Raw genomic sequence first — 11,509 nt, 5'->3', positions numbered from 1 at the left:
ATTTTAGTTTCATGGTTTTCTATTGTTTTTCTCAGTTTCCTCTTTTTCACTGTTAAATAAGACATCGGAGAAGGCAATGGCACCCCACTCCAGTATTCTTGCCTGGAAAATCCCATGGGTGGAGGAGCCTGGTAGGCTGCAGTCCATGGGGTCACTAAGAGTTGGACACGACTGAGCAACTTCACTTTCACTTTTCACTTTCCTGCATTGGAAAAGGCAATGGCACCCCACTCCAGTGTTCTTGCCTGGAGAATCCCAGGGACGGGGGAGCCTGGTGGGCCGCCGTCTATGGGGTTGCACAGAGTTGTACACGACTGAAGCAACTTAGCAGCAAATAAGACACAATAGAAAAACAAATGGTTGATATTTTGTACATTGCATTTTCTTCAGAAAATCTAGAGCAAAGGATCGTTTATATGTCCATAATAGTTCAACACCACAGACTGAAAACAGAACTACTGAGAAAACAGCTGAACTTGCACAAGTCAACTTCCCCTTGACTGCAAAATTCAAGGTTTCTCAGATGTCAATACAGTGTTGAAAGCAGTGGATAAAACTTTACAGATTGCTTGTGCTTGTTCGAGGCTATTGCACTAGTAAACCCATAGGCTGTATTCTTCATTGTTCGCATCTGTAGTCTTCAAAGCCAATAAGCTTTTTCCTGCACCCAGATCATCATCATAACATACCATTTGGATGATTAAATACAGAGCATACCCATGTAAAACATCATACTGATCTGATGTGGATACTTCTATACCAAACTTGGTAACCAGCATAGTAAATCCTTCCTCCAAAGGGATGAAAGGCAATTTTTTATCTTTCTGAGTGACTTCTATATAATTTATCAGTTCTAGTAGCCCCTCAAGACTTTACTCTTCAAAGAGTTTCAGTTTCTCAATTGCATCAATGTTTGTTTGTTTTTTATAAATCCTGCACAGGTATCTGAAATATTGTTGCTTTGTCCTGAGGTCTTGGTGGAATTGGTGTCAAGGTTTGCCACCTTGCTGGACCCTGAAAGCCCCCCAAGGCTGGAATCTACAGACTTGCCCTTACTACTGATTTCTCTGCTCTGGGAATTGCTACTATTGTATTGCTTCTTATCTTTTTGAAACATCTTACCACATAGCTGATCCAGAGGCTCTCACTGCAGAATCCAACACTACTTTATCATCTTCAAAGATTTCACCGACAGTGGTCTGCACAGATAGCTTCCTTTCATTCCAACATGGTCATTACTCATCAGAAAAACCAGGTACCTTACTGTCTGCACTCAGGGTCACAGACTCACTGCCTGGGCAGCCTGAGCTGCTGTTGCTACTCCTGTTCTACTCAGTTTCCTCTTTTAATAGGCTTTATGTCTCTGCTCTAGCCTTGTAGTTAACATGTTCAGTTCAGTCGCTCAGTCGTGTCCGACTCTTTGAGACCTCATGAACTGCAGCATGCCAGGCCTCCCTGTCCATCACCAACTCCCGGAGTTCACTCAAACTCACGTCCATCAAGTCGGTGATGCCATCCAGCCATCTCATCCTCTGTCATCCCCTTTTCCTCTTGCCCCCAATCCCTTCCAGCATCAGAGTCTTTTCCAATGAGTCAACTCTTTGCATGAAGTGGCCAAAGTACTGAAGTTTCAGCTTTAGCATCATTCCTTCCAAAGAACACCCAGGACTGATCTCCTTTAGAATGGACTGGTTGGATCTCCCGAAGAGTCTTCTCCAACACCACAGTTCAAAAGGATCAACATGAGGTTTCTATAAAATGTCTCAAATAGTCCTTTTTCTGTCAATAACATGTTATCTTCACTTGCCTATGTGAGTTCTGTCCTTTTCCTCTTATCTTTTTATGTTTTTGTTGTCTCAAATTGTCTCATTTTATGTTGTAAGTTTGTTACCAAATTGAAGTACCTATAGTCCTGCGTCAGGAAGATCCCCGGGAGAAGGAAATGGCTACCCACTCCAGTACTCTTACCTGGAGAAGTCCATGGACAGAGGAACAGGTTGGGCTACAGTCCATGGGGTTGGAAAAGAGTCAGATGTGACTTAGTGACCAAACAACAGCAAAATAGTTATTTTTACTGCTCCTCCCCCACCTTTAACCTTTATGTTGTAATTGTTTAACAACCTGTACTCATATAGAGTTGTAATTTTCTGATTCTGAAATTATATTTATCACCTTATTCAAGGTTTTGCATACTTTTGCTTTCAGGTGGTTGATGGCTAGGATTGAAAGCACGGCCTCCACTTTTCACCTAGTTCTGCCTCCACTATGTGTTCCAGTGCACACCCTTTTGAGGTACTGATGTGTAGAACTCTGGTGTCTTGGTGTGTTGGTCAGAGGAAACTTGGTTGAATCATGGATGTTTTACTGATTGTAAATTGAAGATGAGAGACAAAGGAGGGTATCATGCCCCTATAATGCTGATGTCACTCCAAGACTTTATTTTTTAGTAGATTTAAGATCACAACAAAATTGAGGAAGGAACCCCAAGTACCTCCTGCCCCAAACATGCATAGGTTCTCCCATTACTGATATCCCCACCAGAGTGGTACATTTGTTAAAACTGATGAATCTGTAGTGATCCAAAATCCACATTTTACCTTAGAGTTCACTCTTAGTGTTGTATATTCTATGGATTTGGACAAATAATGACATGTACCTATTATTATAGTATCATATATAGAATTTTCATTGCCTTTTCCAGAATATCTTAGTTGGAATTGTATAGTATGGAGGTAGGTTTTTCAGGTTGGCTTCTTATTCACTAAGTAATATGCTTTTAAGATTCCCCCATGTCTTTTCATGGCTTGGTAGCTCGTTTTAGGTTTTGTTTTGTTTTTTTTTTTTCTTTTTTGCATTGAATAATATCCTGTTGTCTAGATGTACCATTATTTATTCACTTACTTAAGACAATGTTTTTGCTTGTAAGTTTTCATATGAATAAAGCTGTTATAAGGCTTCCCTGGTGGCTCAGATGGTAAAGAATCTGCCTACAATGCGGGAGACCCAGGTTCAATACCTGGGTCGGGAAGATCCCCTGGAGAAGGGAATGGCAACCCACATCAGTATTCTTGCCTGGAGAATTCCATGGACAGAGGAGCCTGGCAGGATACAGTCCATGGAGTTGCAAAGAGTCTGTTATAAACATCTGTGTGCAAGTTTTCAACTCCTTTGGCTAAATACCAAGGAACATGATCGCTGGATTATATGGTAAAAGAGTTTATTTCTGTAAGAAACCACAAACTCTCTTCCAAAGTGGGTGAAATGCATTGCATTCTGACCAGCAATATATGAGACTTCCTGTTGCTCCAAAGGCTCACTAGCATTTGGTTTTGTATTTTGAATTTTGTCTCCTTTAATAGATGTATTGCTGTTGTTCAGTTGCTCTGTCATGTCAGACTCTTGTGACCCCCATGGACAGCAGCATTCTAGGCTTCCCTGTCCTTATCTCCTGGAGTTTGCTCACTCATGTCCATTGAATCGGTGATGCCATCCAACCATCTCATCCTCTGTCAGTTGACAGATTTTATTTTCTTGAGCTCCAAAATCACTGTTGATGATGACTACAGCCATGATATTAAAAGATGGTTGCTCTTTGAAGGAAAGCTATGACAAATCTAGACAGCATATTAAAAAGCAGAGACATCACTTTGCCAACAAAGGTACATATAATCAAACCTATGGTTTTCCCAGTAGTCATGCGTGGATGTGAAAGATGGACCATAAAGAACGCTGACGCTGAAGAATTGATGTCTTCTAACTGTGGTGTTGGAGAAGACTCTTGAGAGTCCCTTGGACTGCAAGGAGATCAAACCAGTAGATCTTAAAGGAAATCAATGCTGAATATTCATTGGAAGGACTGATGCTGAAGCTGAAGCTCCAATATTCTGGCCACCTCATGTGAAGAGCTGACTCTTTGGGAAAGACCCTGATGCTGGGAAAGATTGAGGGCAGGAGGAGTATGAACTCATTGAATGGCGTAACTCAATGGACATGAGTGTGCAAACTCTGGGAGACAGTGTAGGACAGGGAAGCCTGGTATTTCAGTCCATGGGGTCATGAAGATTTGGACACAACTGAGCGACTGAGCAACAACTTCTGGTCTCTCTTCTCTGCTTCACCGATCTACTGTTTATTCTTTAATATCACATTATTTTGATTATTGTGACTTTATAGTAAGTCTTCAAGTCAGGGAATGTCAGTCTTTCAACTCTATTCTCCTTCAGTATTGCATTGAGTATTCTGGGTCTTTTGCCTGTCCATAAATTTTTTAGAATTAGTTTGTTGAAATTCACAAATAACTTGTTTTGATTAAGATTGGGAGCACTTTGAATTTATAGATCAATTTTAAAAAACAAAAAATAAAAAGAACTGAGTTGAGGTAATTCTCCCCAAGCCAAACAACTTGATATTTTACTCAGGCCATACAGTCATGAGTAAATAAATGATTTACACTTGATAATTTGATATCTTAAAAATAGAGTTTGGAAAATATATTAGGTTGGTACAGTAACTGTAGTTTTGCATTGTTAAAATTTGCCATTTGATATTGGAATACACTTTAATAATGCAGTTATGTTGTATATCACTTTAATATGCATTTCCTGCTTTATTGTTTTTAATGACTTATTACTTGCTGCTTATATTTACTTTAGACTATGGAGATGATGTCCAACAAAAAACAAATTTGAGCAATTTTTTTTTTATTCGAGTTCAAAATGGATTTTAAAGCATCAGATACAACTTGCAACATCAACACAACTGGCCCAGAAACTGCTAACAAATGTACAGTCCAGTGGTGGTTCTAGAAGTTTTGCAAAGGAGACGAGAGCCTTGAGGATGAGCAGGGTAGTGGCCGGCCATCAGAAGTTGACAACAACCAATTGAGAACAATCATCAAAGCTGATTCTCTTACAACTACATGAAACTGAATGTTGACTATTCTACAGTCAACAATTTGAAGTAAATTGGAAAGGTGAAAAAGCTCAATACGTTGGTGCCTTATAAGTTGACCAGAAACCCAAAATATTGTTGTTCTGAAGTATCATCTTGTCTTATTCTACGCAACAACAACAAATGATTTCAGACTATGATGTGTGATGAAAAGTGGACTTTATATATGAACCAGTGATGACCAGCTCAATGATTGGACAGAGAAGCAGCTCCAACTGCTACTGCTAAGTCACTTCAGTCGTGTCCGACTCTGTGCGACCCCAGAGATGGCAGCCCACCAGGCTCCCCCGTCCCTGGGACTCTCCAGGCAAGAACACTGGAGTGGGTTGCCATTTCCTTCTCCAATGCATGAAAGTGAAAAGTGAAAGGGAAGTCGCTCAGTCGTGTCCGACTCTCAGCAACCCCATGGACTGCAGCCTACCAGGCTCCTCCATCTGTGGGACTCTCCAGGCAAGAGTACTGGGGTGGGATGCCATTGCCTTCTCCGAAGTGGCTCCAAAGCACTTCCCAAAGTCAAATTTATACTAAAAAAAGGCAATGGTCACTGTTTGGTGGTCTGCTGCCCATCTAATCCATTACAGCTTTCTGAATTCCAGTGAAACCATTACATTTGAGAATTATGCCCAGAAAATTGATGAGAAGCACTGGAAACTGCAATGCCTGCAGCCAGTTTTGGTCAACATAAAGGGCCCAGTTGTTATACATGACAAAGCCCAACCACGTGTCACACAACCAACGCTTCAAAAGTTGAATGAATTGGGCTACAAAGTTTTGCTTCATCTGCCATATTCACCTGACCTCTCACAACTACCGCTTCTTCAAGCATCTTGACAACTTTTTGTAGGGAAAACACTTCCACAACCAGCAGGATGCTTTCCAAGAGTTTGTTCAATCCCAAGCACAGATTTTTACACTACAGGAATAAATAGTTAATTCTCATTGTCAAAAATGTGTTGAATGTAATGAATAGTTTCTATTTTGATTAATACAGAAGAGCTTGAGCCTAGTTATAATTATTTAAAATTCAAAGTCCAAAATTGGAATTATGTTTTCAGTAACCCAACAGTATTATAAGGTAGGAGCCACATTTTGGATATGTTCAGTTCAGTCACTCAGTTGTGAACGACTATTTCCGACCCCATGAACTGCAGCACGCCAGGTCTCCCTGTCCATCACCAACTCCAGGAGTCTACCAAAACTCCTGTCCATTGAGTCAGTGATGCCATCCAACCTTCTCATCCTCTGTCATACCCTTCTCCTCCTGCCCTCAATCTTTCCCAACATCAGGGTCTTTTCCAATGAGTCAGCGCTTTGCATCAGGTGGCCAATATATTGGAGTTTCAGCTTCAACATCACTCCTTCCAATGAATATTCAGCCCTGATTCCTTTAGGATTGACTAGTTTGATCTCCTCGCAGTCCAAGGGACTCTAAAGAGTCTTCTCCAACACCACAGTTCGAAAGCATCAATTCTTCAGTGCTCAGCTTTCTTTATGGTCCAACTCTCACATCCATACATGACTACTGGAAAAACATAGCCTTGACTAGACAGACCTTTGTTGACAAAGTAATGTCTCTGCTTTTTAATATGCTGTCTAGGTTGGTCATAACTTTCTTTCCAAGGAGGAAACATCTTTTAATTTCATGGCTGCAATCACCATCTGCAGTGATTTTGGAGCCCAAAATAATAAAGTCAGCCACTGTTTCCACTGTTTCCCCATCTATTTGCCATGAAGTGACGGGACCGGATGCCATGATCTTAGTTTTCTGAATGTTGAGCTTTAAGCCAACTTTTTCACTCTCTTCTTTCACTTTCATCAAGAGGCTCTTTAGTTCTTCACTTTCTGCCATAAGGGTGATGTCATCTGCATATCTGAGGTTATTGATATTTCTCCAGGCAATCTTTGATTCTAGCTTGTGCTTCCTCCAGCCCAGAGTTTCTCATGATGTACTCTGCATATAAGTTAAATAAGCAGGGTGACAATAAACAGCCTTGAACATACTCCTTTCCCAATTTGGAACCAACCTGTTGTTCCATGTCCAGTTCTAACTGTTGCTTTATGAACTGCATACAGGTTTCTCAAGAGGCAGGTCAGGTGGTCTAGTATTCCCATTTCTTTCAGAATTTTCCACAGTTTATTGTGATCCACACAGTCAAAGGCTTTAGCATAGTCAATAAAGCAGATGTTTTTCTGGAACTCTCTTGCTTTTTTGATAATCCAGCCCATGTTGGCAACTTGATCTCTGGCTCCTCTGCCTTTTCTAAAACCAGCTTGAACATCTGGAAGTTCATGGTTCACGTACTGTTGGAAGTCTGGCTTGGAGAATTTTGAGCAACACTTTTCTAGCATGTGAGATGAGTGCAATTGTGTGGTAGTTTGAGCATTCTTTGGCATTGCCTTTCTTTGGGATTGGAATGAAAACTGATCTTTTCCAGGCCTGTAGCCACTGCTGAGTTTTCCAAATTTGCTGACATACTGAGTGCAGCACTTTCACAGCATCATCTTTTAGGATTTGAAATATTTCAACAGAATTCCATCACCTCCACTAGCTTTGTTCATAGTGATACTTCCTAAGGCCCACTTGACTTCACATTCCAGGATGTCTGGCTCTAGGTCAGCGATCACACCATCGTGATTATCTGGGTCATGAAGATCTTTTTTGTACTGCTCTTCTGTGTATTCTTGCCACCTCTTCCTAATATCTTCTGCTTCTGTTAGGTCCATACCATTTTGTCCTTTATCAAGCCCATCTTTGCATGAACTGTTTGTTCCCTTGGTATCTCTAATTTTCTTGAAGAGCTCTCTAGTCTTTCCCATTCTGTTGTTTTCTTTGCATTGATTACTGAGGAAGGCTTTCTTATCTCTTCTTGCTATTCTTTGGAACTCTGCATTCAAATGGGTATATCTTTCCTTTTCTCCTTTGCTTTTCTCTTCTCTTTTTGCAGCTATTTGTAAGGCCTACTTAGATAACCATTTTGCTTTTTTCCATTTCTTTTTCTTGGGGATGGTCTTGATCCCTGTCTCCTGTACAATGTCAAAAACCTTCATCTGTAGTTCATCAGGCACTCTATCAGATCTAGTCCCTTAAATCTATTTCTCACTTCCACTGTATAATCATAGCAATCAGAGCATGCCATACCAGTGACCAATGGAATGTAACATACCTAAAATACAGCAGTTCCCAGATTACTGGATCTCCACAACTGCCTGGAATCTCAAGCAAATCACCAACTTGGAGTTACAGAGAGAGAAGAGAATAAAAGACAGGAAGGAAGCAACTAAGGACTTAAAACAGGAAAGGCTAAATTTTCTTTCCTGCCCTTCTCTTTCAATTCAGGTTAAGAGTGTAGGTTTCTGGCTATGTTAAAAAAAAAAAAAATCCATTTATCTCATAGATAAATCTATCCTAATTAGACAAAGCAAATGGTAGGATAAATTATAAAGGTTCCATATTAAAGCTCAGACATTCTATTAAAATTTATCCTAAAATACCATTCAAGAAAAGAATGCTGTCTGGGAAGATGGTGCCCTGGGTCCAAGTTCATAGCTCCATTCCTCTGTAAAATCTATACCAGGTTGACTCAACACTAAGAAGTGTGGGTTAACTTGTTTAAGACTGTTGCCTTACAGCCTGTCCTCCAGGAAAAGGAGTTGGCTACTGCAAGTTCAGTTCAGTCGCTCAGTTGTGTCCAACTCTTTGCGACCCCATGGAATGTAGCACGCCAGGCCTCCTGGTCCATCACCAACTCCTGGAGTTCTCAAACTCATCCATTGTGTTGGTGATGTGATCCAACCATGTCATCCTCTGTCATCCTTCTCTGCCGGCCTTCAGTCTTTCCCAGCATCAGGGTCTTTTTGAATGAGTCAGTTCTTTGCATGAGGTGGCCAAAGTATTGGAGTTTCAGCTTCAGCATCAGTCCTTCCAATGAATATTCAGGTCCGGTTTCCTTTGGGATGGACTGGTTTGATCTTCTCCCCAGTGCAAGGGACTCTAAAGAGTCTTCTCCAACACCACAGTTCAAAAGCATCAATTCTTTGGCGCTCAGCTTTCTTTATAGTCCAACTCTCACATCCATACACGAATACTGGAAAAACCATAGCTTTGACTAGATAGACATTTGTTGACAAAGTAATGTCTCTTCTTTTCAATATGCTATCTAGGTTGGTCATACCTTTCCTTCCAAGGAATAAGCGTCTTCTAATTTCATGGCTGCAGTCACCATCTGCAGTGATTTTGGAACCCAGAAAAATAAAGTCTGACACTGTTTCCACTGTTTCCCCATCTATTTGCCATGAAGTGATGGGACCGGATGCCATGATCTTAGTTTTCTGAATGTTGAGTTTTAAGCTGAATTTTTTCACTCTCCTAGTTCACTTTCATGAAGAGGCTCTTTAGTTCTTCACTTTCTGCCATAAGGGTGGTGTCATCTGCATATCTGAGGTTATTGATATTTTCCCCAGCAATCTTGATTTGTTTGTGCTTCCTCCAGCCCAGAGTTTCTCGTGATGTACTCTGCATATAAGTTAAATAAGCAGAGTGGCAATATACAGCTTTGGTATACTCCTTTCCTGATTTGGAACCAGTTTGTTGTTCCATGTCTAGTTCTAACAGTTGTTTCCTGACCTGCATAGATGTCTCAAGAGGCAGGTAAGGTGGTCTGGTATTCCAACCTGTTTATGAATTTTTCAGTTTGTTGTGATCCACACAAAGATTTTGGCATAGTCAATAAAGCAGATGTTTTTCTGGCACTCTCTTGCTTTTTCGATGATCTAACAGATGTTGGCAATTTGATCTCTGGTTCCTCTGCCTTTTCTAAATACAGCCTTAACATCCAGTTTACAGTTCATGTACTGTTGAAGCCTGGAGAATTTTGAGCATTACTTTACTAGCATGTGAGATGAGTGAATTCTGCAGTAGTTTGAGCATTGTTTGGCATAACCTTTCTTTAGGATTGGAATGAAAACTGATCTTTTCCAGGCCTGTAGCCACTGCTGAGTTTCCCAAATTTGCTGGCGTATCGAGTGCAGCACTTTCACAGCATCATCTTTTAGGATTTAAAATAGCTCAACTGCAAAACCTCCATTAAAGCTGGCCACTTGCTTAAGACAGTCAAACCCTGACTCAACCACTAAGAAGTGTGGGTTAACTTGTTTAAGACTGTGGCCTTACAGCCTGTCCTCCAAGAAAAGGAGCTGGTCACTGCAAAACCTCCATTAAAGCTGGCCACTTGCTGAAGACAATCAATCCCCAGTCCCAAGATATCTGGTCCACACAGGCAAGGGAGACCTCTCCACCCACTCTGTGGCACAATCCAGAAACAAGATTCTTCCCTTTTCTCCCTTACCCTGTCTACCTACTATTAAGTCCTATTGGGTCTCCCTCCAGAATGTCACCATTCAGATGAATATTTTTACTCTATATTTCTCCTCTAAAATTAGTCATTAATTACAGTTTACTTTCTGCAGTCAATTCTTTAGGTGGGTATTTATTGATTTATCTTTCACTCTTGCATCCTACTTTCTACTATTTTTTAAATTCCCTTCTTCCTGAAGGACCTCTTCTTCATCCTTTCTTTCCCTGGGGGTTTTTCCTTGTATTATGCATAAAGTAATATTCTACACACAATTCCCCTGAACCTCACATCACTTAAAAGATTTAATTTCTTTTTATTAAGTCAGTGCAGTCTTCTTTCATTCTCTGCTGAAATTCAATGTCATTAATTATTCATTGGTACTTGTAAGTGTGGTACTGGAGAAAATGCCTGAGAGTCCCTTGGAAAGCAAGATCAACCCAGTCAATTCTAAACAAAAAATAGTGACAGCAGCCAATTGAACATTTAAAAAATATATATATTTCTTTACTTGTTTGGTTATACCAGGCCTTAATTGCAGCATGCAGGATTTTTAGCTGAGGCATGTGAACTTAGTTGCAGTGTGTGGGATCTAGTTCCCTGGACAGAGATTGAACCCAGAACCCCTATTTTGGGAGCAAGGAGCCTTAGCCACTGAACCACCAGGGAAGTCCCTCAACACTGTTAAGTACACATGTGCAACTCTAAATATCTTACCTGATTTGAGAAAAATATTTGCAAGTTATTTGATAGAGGTGAGACCAAACTTATCCATCTAATTGTGCTTGTTCCAGAATCACCACTTTAACCACTGAGATTTTTTTTAACAATCTTAAAAAACTGAGGAAACTCAATAGATGTTTTTCAAAATTTAATCTATGAGAAACTGAAACACATTTTTAAAAGCATTTTTCATTTTAAAGTAATCCCATTACATGATTAAATAAATAACATTTTGGAACTTCCCTGCAAGTCCCGAGATTAGGACTCCATGCTCCCTCAGGTGGGGAACTAAGATCTGTATGCTGAGTGGTACAGCCAAAAGAAAAAAAAGTTACGAAAAATAATTATCTAAAAACAAATTTGAGAAAAGCATTGTTTTACATTTTTGCAAATCTAACTTTATAGCATACAACTGAATTCTCTAATTTACTTGCACCTTCTGTTGCTGATATAGTCTTGACGTCAACAAAATCCAATCTCAGTTT

At 40.2% G+C, this 11,509-nt stretch overlaps 1 pseudogene; it reads right to left on the bottom strand.

Moving 5' to 3' along the window:
• Nucleotides 1-298: 298 nt before the first annotated feature.
• Nucleotides 299-1,505, bottom strand: LOC102401404 (annotated as a pseudogene).
• Between the last annotated feature and the right edge of the window lie 10,004 nt (nt 1,506-11,509).

This window comes from Bubalus bubalis, chromosome 4, assembly GCF_019923935.1.
Source record: "Bubalus bubalis isolate 160015118507 breed Murrah chromosome 4, NDDB_SH_1, whole genome shotgun sequence".
Taxonomy (NCBI): domain Eukaryota; kingdom Metazoa; phylum Chordata; class Mammalia; order Artiodactyla; family Bovidae; genus Bubalus; species Bubalus bubalis.
The sequence above is the reverse complement of the archived record's forward strand: the minus strand, read 5'-3'. Positions and strand labels throughout refer to the sequence as shown.